This window comes from Rhineura floridana, chromosome 2, assembly GCF_030035675.1.
Source record: "Rhineura floridana isolate rRhiFlo1 chromosome 2, rRhiFlo1.hap2, whole genome shotgun sequence".
Lineage (NCBI taxonomy): Eukaryota > Metazoa > Chordata > Lepidosauria > Squamata > Rhineuridae > Rhineura > Rhineura floridana.
Window position 1 is genome coordinate 210,972,097 of NC_084481.1, and position 20,986 is coordinate 210,993,082.

The 20,986-nt window shown below is 43.6% G+C and overlaps 1 protein-coding gene across 4 annotated transcripts in view; it reads left to right on the top strand.

Moving 5' to 3' along the window:
- The first annotated feature begins 9,511 nt into the window (after positions 1–9,511).
- The window catches only part of VRK1 (VRK serine/threonine kinase 1), a 42,223-nt gene continuing 30,748 nt past the window's right edge, over positions 9,512–20,986 (top strand). The window contains exon 1 of one of the 4 annotated variants that reach the window (XM_061612088.1): positions 9,512–9,724. The gene's annotated coding sequence lies outside the window, so the exon portion shown is untranslated. The other 3 variants (XM_061612091.1, XM_061612089.1, XM_061612090.1) reach the window with 3 other exon arrangements.

Sequence of the window (20,986 nt, forward strand, 5' to 3'; positions counted from 1 at the left end):
TTGCTATCACACACAGAAATGCATCATGACTTTCTGCTTCAAGGCTATTGGTTTACTCAGATATACATTTATGGAAATTTAAACTGATGTCAAAGTATTATTATTATTATTATTATTATTATTATTATTATTATTATTATTATTATACTTGTATACCGCCCCATAGCCGAAGCTCTTTGGGCAGTTTACAACATAAAAATCAATATACATTCACATTTGGTACAATTGCTAGTAAAAAAGAAAAACAATAATTCGCATTTTAAGTAAACATAACTGAACAATAAATCTCTAAACAATATACATAACATGAAAACAAAATAAATCAAATACAAAACAAAAAGAAAAAAAAGCATATTAAAAAGCAATTTCAACACAGATGCAGACTGGGACAAGGAAAACACTTAGAAGGCTTGTTGAAAGAGGAAGGTCTTCAGTAGGCGCCGAAAAGATAACAGAGATGGTGCCTGTCTAAGGGGAGGGAATTCCAAAGGGTAGGTGCCACTACACTAAAGGTCCGTTTCCTATGTTGTGCTGAACAGACCTCCTGGTAAGATGGTAACTGCAGGAGGCCCTCACCTGCAGAGTGCAGTGATCAACTGGGAATATAAGGGATAAGAGGGTCTTTCAGGTATCCTGGTCCCAAGCTGCATAGGGCTTTGTACACCAAAACTAGAACCTTGAACTTAGCCTGGTAGCTAATAGGTAGCCAGTGCAATTCTTTCAGCACTAGGGTGACATGTTGGTGATACCCTGTCCCGGTGAGCAGTCTTCCTGCTGCATTTTGCACCAGCTGCAGCTTCCGGACCAACCTCAAAGGTAGCACCACATAGAGCACATTACAGTAATCCAGCCTGGAGGTTACCAATGCATGGACAACAGTGGTCAGGCTATCCCAGTGCAGAAACGTCCACAGCTGTCTTACCAGCCGAAGCTGGTAAAAGGCACTCCTAGCCAGAGGTCACCTGAGCCTCTAGTGACAAAGATAGATCCAGAAGCACCCCCAGGGGACAGACCTGCTCTTTCAGAGGTAGTATGATCCCATTCAAAGCAGGCAACTGACCAATTATCTGAACTCAGGAACCACCAACGCACAGCATCTCCATTTTGCTAGGATTCATAATCAGTTTATTGGTCCTCATCCAACCCACCGAGTCCAAGCAGTAGTTCAGGGCTTGCACGGCCTCTCCCAATTCAGATGTTACGAACAAGGGATGTATTCAGAGTGGCACACTTGTCATATTTCATTTTAAGTGTATTGTATATTTTTTCAGTTCATTCTTCCCCACCCAGCCAATTTCTAGACTGTTCTTCCTCAAAAAGCACTATTGAACTTACTTATGAACTCACCACCAGGTCCCAGCGTGGGTTATCACAGTCTAAAATTCAGTATTAAAAGAAATTAAAACAAATTGCTAGAACAAGGGAGCAGCTGTGGTTGGGAGCAGCAGGACAGAACAGAGTGGCAGATCCATCACTGCATCTGGATTCACGCTGCCCATCCACACTGGCCAGTAGGTTGTACAGAAATAAAATATAAAACAGCTTCCTGTTCCGGTTGGGCTTTGCTTGAGCTGTGGTGTGATCCTGCATCTTTGGTTATTATTTGTTCCTGACTTCTGGAGTGCTCCTTGATCCTGCCCACAGTTTGTTCTCAGGTCCTGACTAGTTCCTGATTTCTGGCTTTCTTGTTGAACTCACTTCCTGGTTTGACCTTTGGTGCTGATTTATCATTTGGCCTGAGTACTGGTTGGTTCTTAGCTCACCCCAGACTGTTGCCTATGGCCCAGCAGTATGACATGGGATGTAGCTCAGTGGCAGAACACCTGCTTTGCATGAAAAAGGTCCCAGGTTCAATCCCCAGCATCTCCAGGTAGAGTTAGGAATGTCACCTGACTGAAAAGCCTGGAGAGCCATTACCAGTCAGTGTAGACAATATTAAGTTAGAGGTACAAACACAGAACAAGACAGCTTCCTATGTTCCAGCCCTGACAGACTGCCAAGTGCTCCCTCTGCGTCCTCCCCCCCAAGTTCCAGATGCTACAAAAACAGGATGTTTAGCCAACCCCAGATGGACCACCAACTGGCAGGTAGGTCAAAAAATCTGGAGGCCGTGCCTGGCAACCAAGAGGTCTTCTGTATCTTTAAAAGTTGTGCAGGGGGAAGGGAGAATTCCACCTTGTGGTTTTTCCCATTACAGGGTTGCAAGAACGCCTGCACTTGGCTGACTTTCTCTTCTCCTAAAGATACAGGATCAGTCCCAGGCCCTGAACCTAGCAACCCTACGGCAGACCCAATCTACGTTGTAGGCAAGAACTACGGATGGGCAATCTGTCAATTCTAGTTTCTCTGTTTCTTATTCTTCTAATCTCACATTCAGTTCTCCACATTTCTACATTCGTTTGCAATTTTTTTAAAAAAAAAATCTTCATGAAAATTCAACAGCAGTTTAGTGTGCATTTCTCCTAGTATACACATTTTTGTATGCAAGTTTGCCTAATACAAAGTTGCCAAGCAACTTCCCCTAATATAACACATTCTTGAATGTTATTTTCATGAATATACATATTTTTCATGCACACTTTAACCTAGCATACACATTTTTGTACACATTACTTGGCTGGAGGACTGCATTGCCAAATTCGGTGTAGTGCCAATGTTGAAGGATGGCTCTGTTTCACTTTGCATTTTCTCCCCTAGAAAGTGCAAATTAGGTAGCTTTGCCTTTAAATGAGAACTTTATCAGATTTCTTCCCCATCTCTAGCAGGAACTCATGCTAGCATTTAGGCCTCTCAGAGGCTGAGATTGTGCCTATTACTATTAGTAGCAAATGAAGATTAAAAAATATATATACCTTCCACCTCACTACATTGTGCCTGTTCCTAATTACCTCAGAAAATTGCTCTTTGATCAGTAAAGCTTCTATCACTAAAGGCCAAACTCACTTCATTCAAGAGCTTTACGTCCTCCTAACTATAAAGAGTAATAAATAAGAAGTTTATAGATTCTGGGGTTCTTGTTTCTAAATAGCATGTAAAGAATGACACTAGCATTTAATACAGTGATGTTTAGAGGTATGCTAATGGCCACAAGAAAATTTTCAAACCTCCATAATGCGCTTTAATCACCGGCTGGAGATCAAAAACCACCATGTGGTTTTATACAGCCTGGGCACCTTCCAGGATTGCCTTACATGGAAACAGATCAATGGCAAAATTGGTAGATACAGCAACGCTTTTGCAATAAAAGCTTTTTATGTATCTCGTTCAAAGCTTGTAAGTGCCTTTTAGATCACTGATTGAACTGTAGACAGTATAAAGTGGAACCTTTTAATACTAAAATAAATTTCCAGAGTAAAAATTCCATTATAGGGAAAAGTGTTTTTGCTGCAGCGGGATAGATAATAATTCTTTCACACATAATGGGATTCATGAAATGTTTGATGATAAACAGAAGTCCTTTGTACAGCCATAGCAAGACTGTATTGTTTGTGTGGGCCTGTGTAAGCAATAGGAAAGTCAACATCCTACACTTTCTTCCAGAAGTGATTAGAAGAAAGGCCTAATGATGGGCCAGGTAAGAGGGCAGAAAGCACTCTGGTCAATAAAAAATGGGGGGCCATACATAAAATAAGCATAACAACTTTGAAACTTGCACGAATCCTTTAATTTGATGTCATTTCATTAAAAAAATGAAAGGCTTGGCACTCTTTAAGTTGAATTTATTGAAGTGAATTATTTATCTATCTCCTGATATTACCTGAAATATATTTTTTGCTTGCTTTCAGTGTAACTTTTTGCAACCATATTTTCATTTCCCCCCCCCCAATTATTTTCCCCTCTCCAGGGATGCACATGCATGAAAAAGTTATACTGGAACTAGCAATCTGGAATATGTATGAAGTGTGGCTCTTAGACAGGGCTGACTTCAGCAGGCAGCATCCTCATGCACTTGCTGAGAGTCTTCTGCTGCTGACACATGGTACAAGAGGGCCACCTTTCCTGGCACTCCCTCAGTGACTGCTGGACAGCTGCCACTGGAATTGTTCACAGTGCAGGAGCACACGCACCGTGCATAAATAAACAGAAGAGGAAGGACTGCCCACTGACACAGGAGACACCAAGGACAAATCCACACTATACCTTTAAAGTGCTCTTATACCACTTTAACAGTGATGGCTTCCTCCAAAGAATCCTAGGAGCTGAAGGGTGCTAGAAATTGCAGCTCTGCCTTAACAACGTACAGTTCCCAGGATTCTTTGGGGAAAACCAGGACTGTTAAAGTGGTATAAGAGTGTTTTAAAAGTATGGCTTGGATATGACCTTGGGGACTGCTATATGGCTCCATTCGGAGGGCTCCTTCAAATCCACAGCTGGTCCTGCTTGTGGATAATTGAGCTTTTAACAAATTAGTGGCCTTGCTCCTTTCATTGTTTGGTCCAAACTCCCAAGAATGTGCCATTGTTTTTCAAATCCTGTGTTGGGGCTTATTTATTTATTTTTATTTATTTATTTCATTTCATTTTTAAACCGCCCATAGCAAGTAGCTCTCTGGGCGGTGTACAAAACAGAGTTAAAATACAATGTTACAATAAAATCCATTTCAAATAACAAGAAAATTTAAAACATTAAAATGAACAATTAAACATTAAACATTAACATTAAATATTAAAATGCCTGGGAGTATAGCCAGGTCTTAACCTGGTGCCTAAAAGAAAATACCGTAGGCACCAGGCGTATCTCCTCTGGTAAGCTGTTCCACAATTCGGGGGCCACCACAGAAAAGGCCCTAGATCTAGTAGTAATCCTCCGGGCATCTTGATGAGTTGGTACCCGGAGGAGGGCCTTAGATACTGAACGAAGTGGACGGGTAGGTTCATAGCAGGAGAGGCGTTCCACAAGGTACTGCGGTCCCACACCGTGTAAGGCTTTATAGGTCAAAACCAACACCTTGAATCTGGCTCGGAAACAAACAGGTAGCCAGTGCAAACAGGCCAGGACAGGTGTTATATGCGCGGACCGATTGGTCCTCGTCAGCAGCCTGGCTGCCGCGTTTTACACTAGCTGTAGTTTCCGAACTGTCTTCAAGGGCAGCCCTACGTAGAGCGCATTACAGTAATCCAGTCTAGAGGTTACCAGAGCGTGAACAACTGAGGCGAAATCGTCACTGTCCAGATAGGGGCGTAGTTGGGCGACTAAGCAAAGATGGTAAAACGCATTCCGTGCCACCGAGGCCACTTGAGCCTCAAGTGACAAGGAAGGGTCAAAAAGGACACCCAAGCTACGAACCTGTTCCTTCAAGGGGAGTGTAACCCCATCTAGAGCAGGTCGGGCATCCACCATCTGGGCAGAAAAGGAGTTCACCAACAGCGTGTACACACTAACCTGTACACTTGTAGTGCAAAAATAAGCAAAAAATCCCCTTGCTGTTTAAGAACATACGTATAGCCCACAGATATTTCTATCAAACTTTAAAAAGCAGGGAAATTGGGCAGCTATAGTGAATGTACCAGGGGAGCAGAAGACCTGACCTCCTCTCTGAGATATTGTACTGCCCTACACATTTGTCAAAATGCAAACACAATTTGGGTTGGTCTTTCACAGTCCAATCCACTTCCTGTGTTGCTTGGAAGAATTTGGTAACGTTCCTCTGAGCATATGGTACGATCATGCTTAAGATAGATAAACTGACCATAGGGAGGAGAAAGGGGAGGGAGGGGAGGGGGACAGGGAGGGAGGGGATTGGAAGGGGATGGGGAGGGAGGGGCAAAGGAAGAGGGACGGAAGGGGCAGGAGGGAGGGGGTGAGAGGGAGGAGAAGGGAGGGTGGGTTTGATCATTTGCATACTTTTTGAGTTCAGTGGGGTTTATTTCTGTGCAATCATGTTTGAAATGGAAATGGACTGCCTTCAAGTCGATTCTGACTTATGGTGACCCTATGAAATAGGGATTTCATGGTAAACACTTTTCAGGGGTGGTTTAACCATTGCCTTCCTCTGAGGGTGAGAGGGAGTGACTGGCCCAAGGTCACCCAGTGAGCTTCATGGCTGTGTGGGGATTCGAACCCTGGTCTCCCAGGTTGTAGTCCAATACTGACCCAGGGGAGGGGCAGGGAGGGGAGGGGGAGAGGAGGAGACTGGGTGGGTGGGCACTGGGCAGAGGGGAAGCCCCTTTCCTTTCCAAAAGGAAAACATTGTGAACAGTATCATTACTTTTCAGTGTTTCCCCCACCTTTTTATTCTACAGCAGGCACATGTAGCCTCCCACCCAAATTTAAACCAAAGCTGTCCCTGGCCACATCCACACCAGACCTTTATTTCACTTTGGACAGTCATGGCTTCTCCCAAAGAATCCTGGGAAGTGTAGTTAGTGAAGGGTGCTGAGAGTTGCTAGGAGACGGCCTGTTCCCCTCACAGACCTTCAATGAGAGTGGCTGACTGTTAAACCAGTCTGGCCACTGGAGCTCTCTCAGTGGAACAGGAGTCTCCTCTCAGCACCCTTCACAAACGACACTTCCCAGGATTCTTTGGGGGAAGCCATAACTGTCTCAAGTGAAATCAAAGTCTAGTGTGGGTGTGGTCCCCTGATTAGGCAAGCCAAGCAGCTGTGAGTCTGGCTTTTAGAACACTGACAGTATGCCCAACACTATCAATGCAAAATTTATTAAATTAATTTAAAATTAGCCAGGCAATTTTTTAACTTTAGAACTGCAGAAGATGAAGGCCAGAGTATGGGGCAAGGTCAGTAATAGGATTACAGGTACTCTGTGAATGTGGCTGATTTTTAATTAATTTCAACAAATTATGAGAACTCTGACAGAAAAAAGTCCAAAAGGGCTCTGGGTTTTTTTTCTTTCTGTTTAGACTTTGAACTCTCTATTCTTTCTCACTGTTTTGTGTATCACCATAAAATTTAGAGGGTTGTTAAGCAAGCATTTCTGAGTTCAGGACTATAAGTTTTGTAAGGTTTTGTTTTGAAATGAGCTTATGGGAAACATCAGAATGGCATGGGGGTATTTTCAATTTAACATTGTGGAATGTGAAAAATCCACACTGGCTATAGTATATATAGCCACTCTCGTGGCTGTATAATATAGTTTTTCTCAATCAGGAATTGTTCATGCCCATTCTCAACATGCTGCTTTCAATCTAGATTCATTCTAGATCCTGCCATTCTGTGGTCGCTTGAGACACATTTGAAAAGTCTCCTCTTGATTAGGTTATTCATGCATTTTCCTCCCTACATGCGCCCCAGGTGAATGAAGAAGGAAGTGGTTGTTGCAATCTTTGGATACACCCTCCCATAATGTCATTGGCAGGTGTGCATGCCTGGAACTGCTTACATCTGTTTTCAAATGGGCACACTGAGGTGTAATGCAGAATCAAGCTGCAAAGAGCTTTTATTTTCAGAATGAAACCAGTTTCTCAAGAAGCACTTTTCAGGGGCAAAAAATATGTGACAGACCTAGATTGTGTGTAGACTACATGGAAAAAAGAAGTAGTCAGTCTCCGTTCTAGAATAAAATGTGTGCAAGCAGCTGTTGCTCTAACAATGTTAAGTGTGCCCTATCCACTTTTTAATTTTTTTGGTAGGGATCCATTTGAAGAAATAGTCATATATAGCAGATAGCCTGGCATTGGTAAGCTAGCCAGGATATCTGTGCTATGACTGTTTTTTTCTGAATTATTCCCTGTCCCACCCAGGGCTGGCACCAGCATGACTGGACCCTTGGGGACCAGCCTTCCCTCGGCCCACAGCACCCGCATGCCAACACATCCCACCTACCTCTCCCGTCACCTCATGTTAATGTTGTGTGCGCTGTGCATGCATGCTTACCATCAACCATGTAGGCAGTGGGGGCTTCCCTAAGGGGCTCATGCCCCCACTGCCATCTTGGTTAATGGCATGCATGAGCGCTACTCTACCTCCGCCTCCATTTTGGTTGATGGTAGGCATGCACATGCAGCATGCACAGCATTCACAGCAATGGGAGAGGTAGGTGGAGCTGCATGGGGGCTTATTGAAGCCTGCACAGTCTTTATGGGGGTGGGGGTGGGGGTGGCAGGGAGCTCCCTCTCTGCGATCTGTGGCAGGGTTGGGAGTTGACCGGGATCATGGAATGGGAGCTCTATCCTCCCACCCTAAGGAACGGCCCTTCAAGGGCCCCTATGGGCTGCAGGGTTGCTCGGCCAGGGCCTATCCTGGCTGCCCTCTGGCACCGGACCTGGTTCCACTAAAGTTATTAATTATACAATCATCCCATCAATGGTCAGTAAATGATCACCAATCTGTTACTGTAAATGGTTAACATTTAGCATACATTTAAGCTCTAATAATTGACTAATTTTTTGCACCTCCTTGCCATAAAACTATGAAACTATTATTCAGATGCATTTCCTAGTAACCACATGGTCCTAACCATGTCTACACGAAGGAAGTCCTTTGAATTCAATGGAAGTCATTACTAGGAGAGATTAGCATTGCAACCTGTGTGTTTAGGCTTGCTGCATCAGCCTAAGGTTTCCCTAGGAGAAAGAACTATTGAACTGAAGTAGTAATAGACCTAACTACAATGGTTAGGATTGTGCCCTCCCATCTTTCTTTCTTACATACTTGTTGTTGCAGTTTGCTGACTACTAATGCGCCTTCTCTCAAACATTTGTGAAAGAAGCAGAGACTGGAGTAAGTTTGCACACACAATTGTGCCTGTATAAAATATGGTCAAACTCCTTCCATGAATGTTTCTACTTATTAGGGATAAAGCTGTTGCCAAGATACACTGTCTAACATCATAATCATTGTCATACTTGAAAGGTTGTCACACAAAGGAGGGGCAGGATTTCTTCTGGATCATCCCAAAGTGCAGGACTAATGTGCTCAAGTTACAGGAAGCCAGATTTCAGCTGAACATCAGGAAAAACTTCCTGTTAGAGCTATAGGACAATGGAACAAATTATCTGGGGAGATGGTAGGCTTTCCAACACTGGAGGCAGTCAAGAGGTAGCTGGACAGCCAGCCCGTCAGGTGTATCCTAAGTTGGATTCCTGCACTGAGCAGGGGGTTCGACTCGATGACCTTGTAGGCCCCTTCCAGTTCTACTATTCTATGATTATCATCCTGCTGTTAATCCTAAACAAGGGGGATTGAGGTTGTTTAGCGTTTTCCCAACTGACCACATGCTTCGCATAACATGCACATTAAGCCACCCAGATTTGGGGAACTGGCATATTAGCAGCCCTATTTTTCCTACAGCCCATGCTTTAATCTGAGCAGTTTACTAGTACCATTACAGTACTGTATTCAAAAGTGCAGGGAGAGGGGGAGAGGGAAGAAAGAAACAGCAGCAGCACACGAAGCCAACATAGAAAACTACACCCCCCAGCGTGCATTGAGGAGCTAGGGAGAAGGAGGGAGGCGGAGAAGGGACGAAGGAAGAACGCCGATCCTTGAGACGGTGGCCGAGAAGGAGCGAAAACAATTCAAAAGACCTTCGCTTTCCAAGACGGGCGTTTTGGATTATTTAACCAATGAACTGCTGCGTTTTGAGGCGCTGCGCGGGTTCCGCCTTCTTCGCTTTGGCGCGCGCGGGAGGGAGGGAGAGAGAGAGAGAGAGAGAGAAAGCCACAAAACTCTGACAGGACAGGGAATTGGAGAGAGAGACTCGCAGCGGGAATTTCAGAGCGGCAGGAAGCAAGGAAGGAGCGGCCTGCCTTAGGAGAAGCAGGGAGGTATATAATGTAGTAAAAATGGGGGGTAAAGAGAGAGTCGTCGCTCCAATTGTAGTAGCAGAGAAACGGTGCACCTGCGACGGGGTGGTCTAGGCCCACACGACCTCCGAGGCCCAGGCTGCTCTGCTCCATTCCCCGCTTGCCTTGGCATTTCTGGTAATAGTAGTGATGAAGATGATGGTGGCTCTTTCCAGGTGGCAGCCCTAGCCGCCGCCGCCGCCGCCGCTTCAAGGCTGGGAGGGGAAACGGGGAGAGAGACGCCCTTTCTGCTGTAAGTCACGTCAGGATAGGCTCACACGCGGGCTGGAGAGTAGATGGGTCGACTTGGCAGCTTCTTGTCTCGGGGAAGAGGGACTTCCCTAGGGAAAGGATTTCCCGTGGGGGTAGCGTGTCCGCCTGTTGTACAAAAAGTCTTGTGGCACCTTAAAAACTTGGCATTATTATTATTAGCGTTATGGCGTGGGCTAGAGTCAGCTTCATCAAATACAAGGGGGAGAAGGGTATGTGTGCGCGCACCTCATTCTGCTTCTTGCCCTCTTTCCCATGATTGAAACTTACTTTATTTCTATCACATATATGGCCTTATAGAGGAACTCAAGGCAGTCTATGTGATTAACTTTCACCCCACCCCATTTCAGCTTCACTTGTTGTTAGACTGGGAAGTTGGGCTGGGAGAGAGACAGATAGAGGCTTAAGGACACCCAGTGAGCTTTGTGGCTAAACCTGTAGTCTTACCCCTGCTTACCTTGGTAAACCCCACTACATTCAGTAGAACTTATGTTTGAGTAGACATGGTTAGGATTGGACTGTAAGTGGGGATTTGAACCTGGGGATGGGGAACTTGTGGCCTTCCAAATGTTTTTGGACTACAGCTCCCATCATCCCTAATGATTGGCCAACTCAACCAGCTTGGTGGTGGTATCCATCAACATCTGTAAGGCTATAGGTTAATTGCCCACTGTGCTTCAACTTTGACTACCAGTTTTTGTTGAACTACAGCTACCAGCTGTCTGGGAATGAAGTGAATTCAAGTCCAACAATATCTGGGGACCCAAGGTTAAAGAATAGTGCATAGTTAGCCACCTTTGCACTAACCACTGTACTGTGCTGGCTTTGGAGATGGGGGGAAGGGATGTACAAGTAGGAACTATCTCTTCCACTCGTCACACATGGACACACCCTCAGCCCACTGGAGGCTTTTTCATGATCTCAGTTTGGGTTGAAGCCTATCCAGAGGGAATCCCAAAGTGTAAATGTGGGGGTTATGTTCCTAGTTTGCTTTTCACATCACCCCCTGCTCCCCCCCCCATAGTACAGGTCAACATTTTTTGACAAAAAATGTAAAACAAAGGCACTGCACTACCAGGGCTTTTGGAGCTATCATGTAGCTTTTGGAGAACCCTACTGAATCAGGTCAGAGAGGCCCCCATTCTAGCATTCTGTTTGTAACAATGGCCAATGATATGTCATTTGGTAATTCACAACAGCCCTCACCTGTTGTTTGTCCTTAGCACCAGCTATTTGGAAGGTACACTGCCCCTGAACTTGGAGGTTCCATCTAGCCACCATGATCGAGAGCACAATTGTGGGCATGTTTATTCACAAGAAAGTCCCATTGTGTTCAATTGTGTGCTTAAGATTGTAGCCTAATAGCTTCCAGAGGAGTATCCATGTTAGCCTGTTGCAGCACAAAAACTTGTGGCACCTTAAAGGCTCATCAATGTATTAGGGCATAAGTTTTGTGTGGCCTAGAGTTGATCTGATGAAGTGAACTCTAATCCATGACAACTTATTATGCCATAATAAATTTATGGGTGGTATACAACTAAATTCGTGTCCTGGTGGAACAACTTCAATTAGCAAAAGAGAATTTCCATCTCTTCTCCCCCTGTGCACACCCCATGCCACCCCCAAACATGATCCAGATGGTTAAGGGAAGCCCCAGAACAGATTTGGCGGTGCGTGGGGGGAGGAGAGGTGGAGAACATTCCATTGTTCAAGGAAAAATCCTGGTACTGATGGAATGCTCAATTTAGCGCTATGTTGAATGCAACCCTATTTCATATTTCTTAGCTTGTAAGCCATTATTTTAAATTGTAAGCCATCCTGGGTGCTTGGGCCTTGGAAACCCAGGTTCACATTTCTAGCCATTAAATTCAGACGGTGGCCTCTTCTTATAAGTTGCTGCCTTTCATCCTAACTTACCTCAAAAAGTTGTGAAACCTATCTCAAAAACAGGAAAGATTTTAAGAATTGGGGTGGGTAGTTTGATGTGAAAAAGTCAACCTAGTGTGCATAACTGTGGAAAAGGAGAATTCGGTGTTAGTGATCATTAGGAAAAGGATGCAAAATAAAGCTGCTGAAATAAAGTTGTTCTTCATATCTATGGTTGCTCTGTTCTGTTTGCTGTACCTCAAAAAGGATATTGTAGAGCTGGAAAAAATTTGGAAAAGGGCAACCCTAAAGATCAGGGGGCTTGAAAATCCTCCCCTATGAGGAAAGGTTGCAATATTTGGAGTGTGGAGAAAGCAGATAGAGACTTTTCTCCCTCTGTTATAATACTGGAACTCAAGGTCATCCGCTGAACCCATATATTGGAAAATTCAGGACAGGTAGACACGAGAAAGCATTTCTTCACACAGCACATAGTTAATTTATAGAATTTGCTACCGCAGTAGTGATGACCACTAACTTGGATGTCTTAAAAGGGATTTAGTGAAATACGTGGAAGATAAGGCTATCTGGGACTACAGTGATGGATGTGTTCTACCTCCAGAAACAGACGGTATTCCCCTGAATATCAGTTGGTGGGGAGCACAAGTGGGGAGAGTGCTGTTGTGCTCATGTCCTGCTTGTGGGCTTCCCATGGTATCTGGTTGGCTATTGTAAGAAGAGGATGCTGGACCAAATGGGCTAAAGAGTAGCTTCTGAGATCTGCTCCTCAGATAAAATCTTGAGTTGATAAATGATTGTGCTTACTTGTCTGGCTCTGTTAAAGATTCTGAAATAGACAATATCAGATAACTTTCATTTCTGTTTTTGAATTGCATTCTGCTTCCTCAGCCTGGGGTTGGCAATCTGGCCTCACCTCACCCTGGTTTGGTGTGTTACTGGGCCAATTTATGTTTTTTTGACAATTGCGTTTCCTATGGGTACGTACCTATCAAACACTGGCGTATCCTCAGCCCTTTGAAGTGTGATTTGGGACTCAGTGTCTCAAGTAACCTAAATAAAAGTGAGAAATAGACTGTTATATGTGTAAACAGATAAGACTAAAGTTTTAAGTTGGCCGCAGAAGGAAGAGAGAGTAGTTTTTATCTGATCTAAGCTTTTGAATCGCACAGTAGAATTCAAGGTAGATGTTAAAGAGTGGGGAAAAGTTCAGGTGTGTGCTCTGGCAAACAAACCTCTCCCCTCTTCCCAGTTTTTGAACATCGAACTTGATGAAGACACTTTACTGAGAATTGAATTTTGCATTGCAATACTGTATTTCGTCATTTATGTGTGTGTGCGTGTGTGTAACTATATTATAAAGGTGTTTTAAGGTAAGCTGGAAGATATTTTTTTGAAGTTGATTTTCAGGACTTAGCACCCTGTTAAGGTTACACCAGGCAGCTCTAGATATAATGCTCTGAAGGATTAGTGCTGTCACTGCAGTGGCTCATCTCTGGCCCGGTACTATCTACTGTGACTGACAGTAGCACTCTAGGGTCTCTTTCCCCCATATGCTACCTGATATTCTTTGAAACTGGAAATGTCAGGACTTAGACCTGGGATCTTCTGCATGCCTGTCTTTTGCTTTCTGTTCTGTTAACAAAGATTGCACATTCACATAAAATGCTTAAAAGGTTCAAAAGTGATGTGTCTCGTGAAAAAATGTGCTTGGATTTTTTCCTGTCTGCTTTTAATATAAAGGAACTAAAATAACTTAATGATAATTTTGTTAAGGAGTACTAAATAAGGATTCCTCATATGTCAGCAAGGGGCCTGTGGCATAGAATCCCATAATCTGAATGGTGAAAAGCCCAGTTCCTTACATGACACCATCACTAACTGTTCTGGTAAATCTCAAAAATGTGTACTAAAGGCTTGAGAAGGTGTTAATTGCTCTGGAAATTGCTTGTTGACTCTGGATTTGATCCCAAGGGACTCTGTCACAAGCAGAAAGTGCTTCTGCTTGTGTAAGGCTCCCACTCCCAGTTTCAGTTGGATTTCCCTTCTTGCTTCATGCCCCCTTCCTGGCACCACATCCAATGCCATTTCTGTAGGTCCCTGGCTCTTTGGAGCAGTTTCTTGAGTGGTACAAGTGCCCTTACCAGGAGCAAAGAGGCTAGAATTCTGCTCATGCTTCTTTAGTTCCACCTATTTGTAAATAACTGAATTATATAGATCTTCCATTGTTTTTTTCCTGTTTAAGAAATATGCTCTCTCAATAAAAAGAGAACCTTAAGCTTTTTTTTTTTTTTTAAAAAAAAGATTGGATGGGGAGGTGGTGTGTCCCCTGCGCCGTGGGTTATCTCGGAAAATTTCAGCAATGCAGTCCTTACAAACTTAATGGCACTGCCTGATCATTAAAAGGAAGCAACCTTGCTGAAATAAACAGCAGTTTGTGGTGGATTAGAGCACTACCAAATGAGGAAGGACATCAGCTGTTGATTCATTCTGTGTTCCCACACAGCAGAAATGTTGTATTCAAAATAAATTGGAGGCATGTTCATTTTAGGTCTGTACAGTGTGGATAGAAACATGTAGTAGGAAATGGCTGCTAAGAAAGAGAGAGAGAAAAGGGAAAAAATTAATGGCAGATGCTCTGACATTGAAAAGCCATTCATGCCCAAGTTATGTCTGAGGCAGTTGTCTGCAGTATTCCATTCACACCAGCCAAGCATTATTTAAACTATATTGTTCTCAATTTACTTCTGGGCAGCTCTTAATCTTTAAGACCCTAAACCAGGAGTAGGAAAACTCAGGTTTCTCTATCCGGTTCTCTGTACTCTCCCGAGCCATTTTCCCACCCCCACATCCTTTGCCTGCTTCACAGCCTCTTAGAAACTGTTGTTGGACTCTTCCTTTAAACTGTGATAATGACTCTTGCTGTGAGGGTGTGTGCGCATGGGTGTAGGGTGTGTGTGCATGGGTGTCGCTGTATACGTGAAAGAAGGCATTGAATCCAGCAAGCTCAAAACCCCAAAAAGAGGCAGACTCCTCCACAGAATCGTTGTGGGTGGTGATACCATGCCCCAGGAGGGACTTAATACTGGGAACGATCTATCGTCCCCCTGATCAAAATGCTCAGGGAGACCTTGAGATGAGATATGAAATTGAGGAAGCATCCAAACTAGGAAATGTGGTAGTAATGGGTGACTTCAACTACCCGAACATAGACTGGCCGCATATGTGTTCCAGTCATGACAAAGAAGCAAAGTTTCTAGATATTCTAAATGACTATTCCCTAGACCAGTTGGTCATGGAACCGACCAGAGGGACAGCAACCCTGGACTTAATCCTCAGTGGGGACTGGGACATGGTGCAAGATGTGTTGTTGAACCGATTGGGAGCAGTGACCACAGTGCTATTAAATTAAACATACATGTAAATGGCCAATTGCCAAGAAAATCCAACACGGTCACATTTGACTTCAAAAGAGGAAACTTCACAAAAATGAGGGGATTGGTAAAAAGAAAGCTGTAAAACAAAGTCCAGAGGGTCACATCACTCGAAAATGCTTGGAAGTTGTTTAAAAACACTCTATTAGAAGCTCAACTGGAGTGCATACCGCAGATCAGAAAAGGTACCGCCAGGGCCAAGAAGATGCCAGCATGGTTAACGAGCAAAGTCAAGGAAGCTCTTAGAGGCAAAAAGTCTTCCTTCAGAAAATGGAAGTCTTGTCCAAATGAAGAAAATAAAAAAGAACACAAACTCTGGCAAAAGAAATGCAAGAAGACAATAAGGGATGCTAAAAAAGAATTTGAGGAGCACATTGCTAAGAACATAAAAACCAACAACAAAAAATTCTATAAATATATTCAAAGCAGGAGACCATCTAGGGAGGCGATTGGACCCTTGGATGATAAGGGAGTCAAAGGTGTACTAAAGAACGATGAGGAGATTGCAGAGAAGCTAAATGAATTCTTGGCATCTGTCTTCACAGTGGAAGATATAGGGTAGATCCCTGAACCTGAACTAACATTTGCAGGAAGGGATTCTGAGGAACTGAGACAAATAGTGGTAACGAGAGAGGAAGTTCTAGGCTTAATGGACAATATAAAAACTGACAAATCACCGGGCCCGGATGGCATCCACCCGAGAGTTCTCAAAGAACTCAAATGTGAAATTGCTGATCTGCTAACTAAAATATGTAACTTGTCCCTCGGGTCCTCCTCCGTGCCTGAGGACTGGAAAGTGGCAAATGTAACGTCAATCTTCAAAAAGGGATCCAGAGGGGATCCCGGAAATTACAGGCCAGTTAGCTTAACTTCTGTCCCTGGAAAACTGGTAGAAAGTATTATTAAAGCTAGATTAACTAAGCACATAGAAGAACAAGCCTTGCTGAAGCAGAGCCAGCATGGCTTCTGCAAGGGAAAGTCCTGTCTCAGTAACCTATTAGAATTCTTTGAGAGTGTCAACAAGCATATAGATAGAGGTGATCCAGTGGACATAGTGTACTTAGACTTTCAAAAAGCGTTTGACAAGGTACCTCACCAAAGACTTCTGAGGAAGCTTAGCAGTCATGGAATAAGAGGAGAGGTCCTCTTGTGGATAAGGAATTGGATAAGGAGCAGAAAGCAGAGAGTAGGAATAAACGGACAGTTCTCCCAATGGAGGGCTGTAGAAAGTGGAGTCCCTCAAGGATCGGTATTGGGACATGTACTTTTCAACTTGTTCATTAATGACCTAGAATTAGGAGTGAGCAGTGAAGTGGCCAAGTTTGCTGACGACACTAAATTGTTCAGGGTTGTTAAAACAAAAAGGGATTGCGAAGAGCTCCAAAAAGACCTCTCCAAACTGAGTGAATGGGCGGGAAAATGGCAAATGCAATTCAATATAAACAAGTGTAAAATTATGCATGCTGGAGCAAGAAATCTTAATTTCACATATACGCTCATGGGGTCTGAACTGGCAGTGACCGACCAGGAGAGAGACCTCGGGGTTGTAGTGGACAGCGCGATGAAAATGTCGACCCAGTGTGCGGCAGCTGTGAAAAAGGCAAATTCCATGCTAGCAATAATTAGGAAAGGTATTGAAAATAAAACAGCCGATATCATAATGCCGTTGTATAAATCTATGGTGCGGCCACATTTGGAATACTGTGTACAGTTCTGGTCGCCTCATCTCAAAAAGGATATTATAGAGTTGGAAAAGGTTCAGAAGAGGGCAACCAGAATGATCAAGGGGATGGAGCAACTCCCTTACGAGGAAAGGTTGCAGCATTTGGGGCTTTTTAGTTTAGAGAAAAGGCGGGTCAGAGGAGACATGATAGAAGTGTATAAAATTATGCATGGCATTGAGAAAGTGGATAGAGAAAAGTTCTTCTCCCTCTCTCATAATACTAGAACTCGTGGACATTCCAAGAAGCTGAATGTTGGAAGATTCAGGACAGACAAAAGGAAGTACTTCTTTACTCAGCGCATAGTTAAACTATGGAATTTGCTCCCACAAGATGCAGTAATGGCCACCAGCTTGGATGGCTTTAAAAGAAGATTAGACAAATTCATGGAGGACAGGGCTATCAATGGCTACTAGCCGTGATGGCTGTGCTCTGCCACCCTAGTCAGAGGCAGCATGCTTCTGAAAACCAGTTGCTGGAAGCCTCAGGAGGGGAGAGTGTTCTTGCACTCGGGTCCTGCTTGCGGGCTTCCCCCAGGCACCTGGTTGGCCACTGTGAGAACAGGATGCTGGACTAGATGGGCCACTGGCCTGATCCAGCAGGCTCTTCTTATGTTCTTAACAGAGGCCTTTTTCATGGCTGAAATATAGCCTATTGTACAAAGTCATAGCCGTTGCTCTACCTGCTTTTGCCTCCAGCCTTATCCACCACTGACATGTGGCCCTTGGAAGTTTGCCCATGAAGGAATGTGGTCCTCTGGCTGAAAAAGGTTCCCCACCTCTGCCCTAAATAGACTGGGACAGGCTATCTTTAGGGCTGTCGCTTTCAATATGAACTGCCCAGACTCTTTTTCAACAACTGAGGCTCTGTTGTCTGTCTTTCTTCTGTTGTACATTTGGTAGGGACACATAACACCCTTTTTCGATTGCAGCATCCTCTCCCCAAGAAGTCCACATTTACTTTTCAGTGTGTGGGTAGCTTCTCAGAAAAGACTGAGATGATTTAAAGTGGCCTATGGAATTTATTTTTGGCTGTGGTTACTGTTTCTTCTTTTCTGTTTTTTTTTTTTAACATCCGCTTTGTTTTGATGGTTTTAAATTTTGTCATTGTAAACTGTCGGGACCATTGTATGGAAAGGCAGGGATATTTTAATAAATAAAATAATTAAAGCTCTGGTTCTCATGCTTTCTTAGTGAGCTGCCTCTAGTTTTAGTGTTGTAGAATGTTAGGGCCACCAACATAGTTCCACTGTCCCCTTTCTCCATTTTATTTATGTAAAGAATTTGTTAGCTACCCTTCAGCAAAAGAATTGAGGGCTGTGTACAGAAGTGTGAATAAAAACGAAGTGTGCTAGATAGTGATGTGAAGGCCTGGAAATAACTGGAAAATTTTGGGGAAAAAACTGGTTTTTTCCCTGAATCCTTTTTTTCCTGAAAAATTGGAAAAAATGAAGAAAAAATGGATTATGGAATATTTTATTTTAGCATGGTGAACAAAATGTTTCATTGAATCTTGGTCCTCCCCCCTTTTCTCAGTTCTTTTTATGGGAATTGATGCTTTATGTCTGCTTGACACTGTAGAGGACTAGCAGAGACATAAATAATTTTCTTTGTTATTAATGTTGATGGTTTCTTCTCTGTTTTTTTAATTGTTTTTTGCCTGCTGCTCATAAACTGGCAAAATGAAAGAGGTTCCTTACAGTTCAGGCGTTCTTACAGTTCAGGACCTTGTAGATCCATTTGTTACAAAAAAAAAAGGAAAAAAATTAAAAAGTAAATTCAATTTGTAATAATTGTTTGAATAAAATGTACTTTTAATAAACCAAATGTGATAAATTTATGCCAAACCAACTTATACATAATTACATTTGATGTTCCTGAAGTAACAAAGTGACTTTCAATCTGTAAAAAGTGCTAATATTGCATTTTTTTCAATTTTTCTGAAAATTTATTTATTTATTTTATTACGTTTTTGTACACCGCCCTGAGAGCTTGTTGCTATAGGGCGGTCTAACAGGGTAAAAACAGATTAAAATACATGTGGGTATGAGTACAATACAATAGAAAACATTTTTAAAAACAAAATTAAGACAAAAGATTAAAATTAAAATAAATAAAAATTAAATTTAAAATGCCTGGGCAAAGAGGTAGGTCTTTACCTGGCGCCGAAAAGATAACAAAGAAGGCACCAGGCGTATCTCGTCAGGGAGGGCGTTCCATAATTCGGGGGCCACCGCTGAGAAGGTCCTAGCTCTAGTTATTGCTCTCCGGGCCTCCCTATGCGTTGGAACCTGGAGAAGGGCCTTCGACATCAAGCGCAGTGACCGGGTAGGTACATAGCGGGAGAGGCGTTCCGCCAGGTATTGCGGTCCGATGCCGTTAAGGGCTTTATAGGTAAGAACCAACACTTTAAATCTGGCCCGGAAACATATTGGTAGCCAGTGCAGCTGGGCCAGGACAGGTGTTATATGATCAGATTTTTTAATCCCAGTAAGGACTCTGGCCGCAGCATTCTGCACCAGCTGAAGTTTCCGAACCGTCTTCAAAGGTAACCCCACGTAGAGTGCATTACAGTAGTCCAATCTAGAGGTTACCAGAGCATGGATAACTGTGGCGAGGTTCTCCCTGTCCAGATAGGGTCGTAGTTGGGCTACCAGCCGAAGCTGGTAGAACGCATTCCGTGCCACCGAGGCTACTTGAGCCTCCAGTGACTGGAGCGGATCTAATAAGACCCCCAAACTACGGACCTGCTCCTTTAGGGGGAGTGTAACCCCATCTAGGGCAGGTCGGACATCACCCATCTGGGCAGAGAGCCCCCCCACCAACAGCATCTCAGTCTTGTCAGGATTGAGTCTCAGTTTATTAGCTCTCATCCAGTCCATTATCGTGGCCAGGCAGCGGTTTAGTACATTAACTGCCTCACCTGAAGAAGATGAAAAGGAGAAGTAGAGCTGCGTATCATCAGCATATTGCTGGAAACGCACTCCAAATCTCCTAATGACCTCACCCAGCGGCTTCATATAGATATTAAAGAGCATGGGGGACAAAACTGAACCCTGCGGGACCCCATATTGGAGTACCCAGGGACTCGAGTAATGCTCCCCAAGCACCAGCTTCTGGAGACGATTCTTGAGGTAGGAGCACAGCCACTGCCAAGCAGAGCCTCCAACTCCTAAATCCGCAAGTCGCCCCAGAAGGATACCATGGTCGATGGTATCAAAAGCCGCTGAGAGATCAAGGAGAACCAACAGAGTTACATTCCCTCTGTCTTTCTCCCGATAGAGGTCATCATACAGGGCGACCAAGGCTGTTTCTGTACCAAACCCCGGCCGAAAGCCCGATTGAAATGGATCCAGATAATCAGTTTCATCCAATAGAGCCTGGAGCTGGCGAGCGACCACACGCTCTAAAACCTTGCCCAGGAATGGAACATTTGCCACCGGTCTATAGTTGTCAAGGTTTTCAGGGTCTAAGGAGGGTTTTTTTAGGAGCGGTCTCACCACCATTTGTTTTTTCTGAAAAAAACTGGGGAAAATTGTTTTTTCCATGGCTTTAAAATTTCTGGAAATTTTACGTCTCTAGTGCCAGAATGCCTCAATAGGACTGTTGTGGCTCATTTTCTAAAACTTTTACACATTACTGGCCGTGTGTTTTTGTTAATTTTTAGAAGCATGGTAGCTAGTTACTGAGTAGAACAGTTTCTTTTCGTAACTTAAAAAGCGAATATCCTTAAGTCTCGTCAAATATAATAGCCAATAGCCAACCATATTTGCTAGGCCTTTAAGTTCAGGTCTGAGCTTGGAAAAGTTACTTTTTTGAACTACAACTCCCATCAACCCCAGCCAGCACGTGCTGGCTGGGGCTGATGGGAGTTGTAGTTCAAAAAAGTAACTTTTCCAAGCTCTGGTTCAGGTTATACCTGAGGAGTCATAGGTT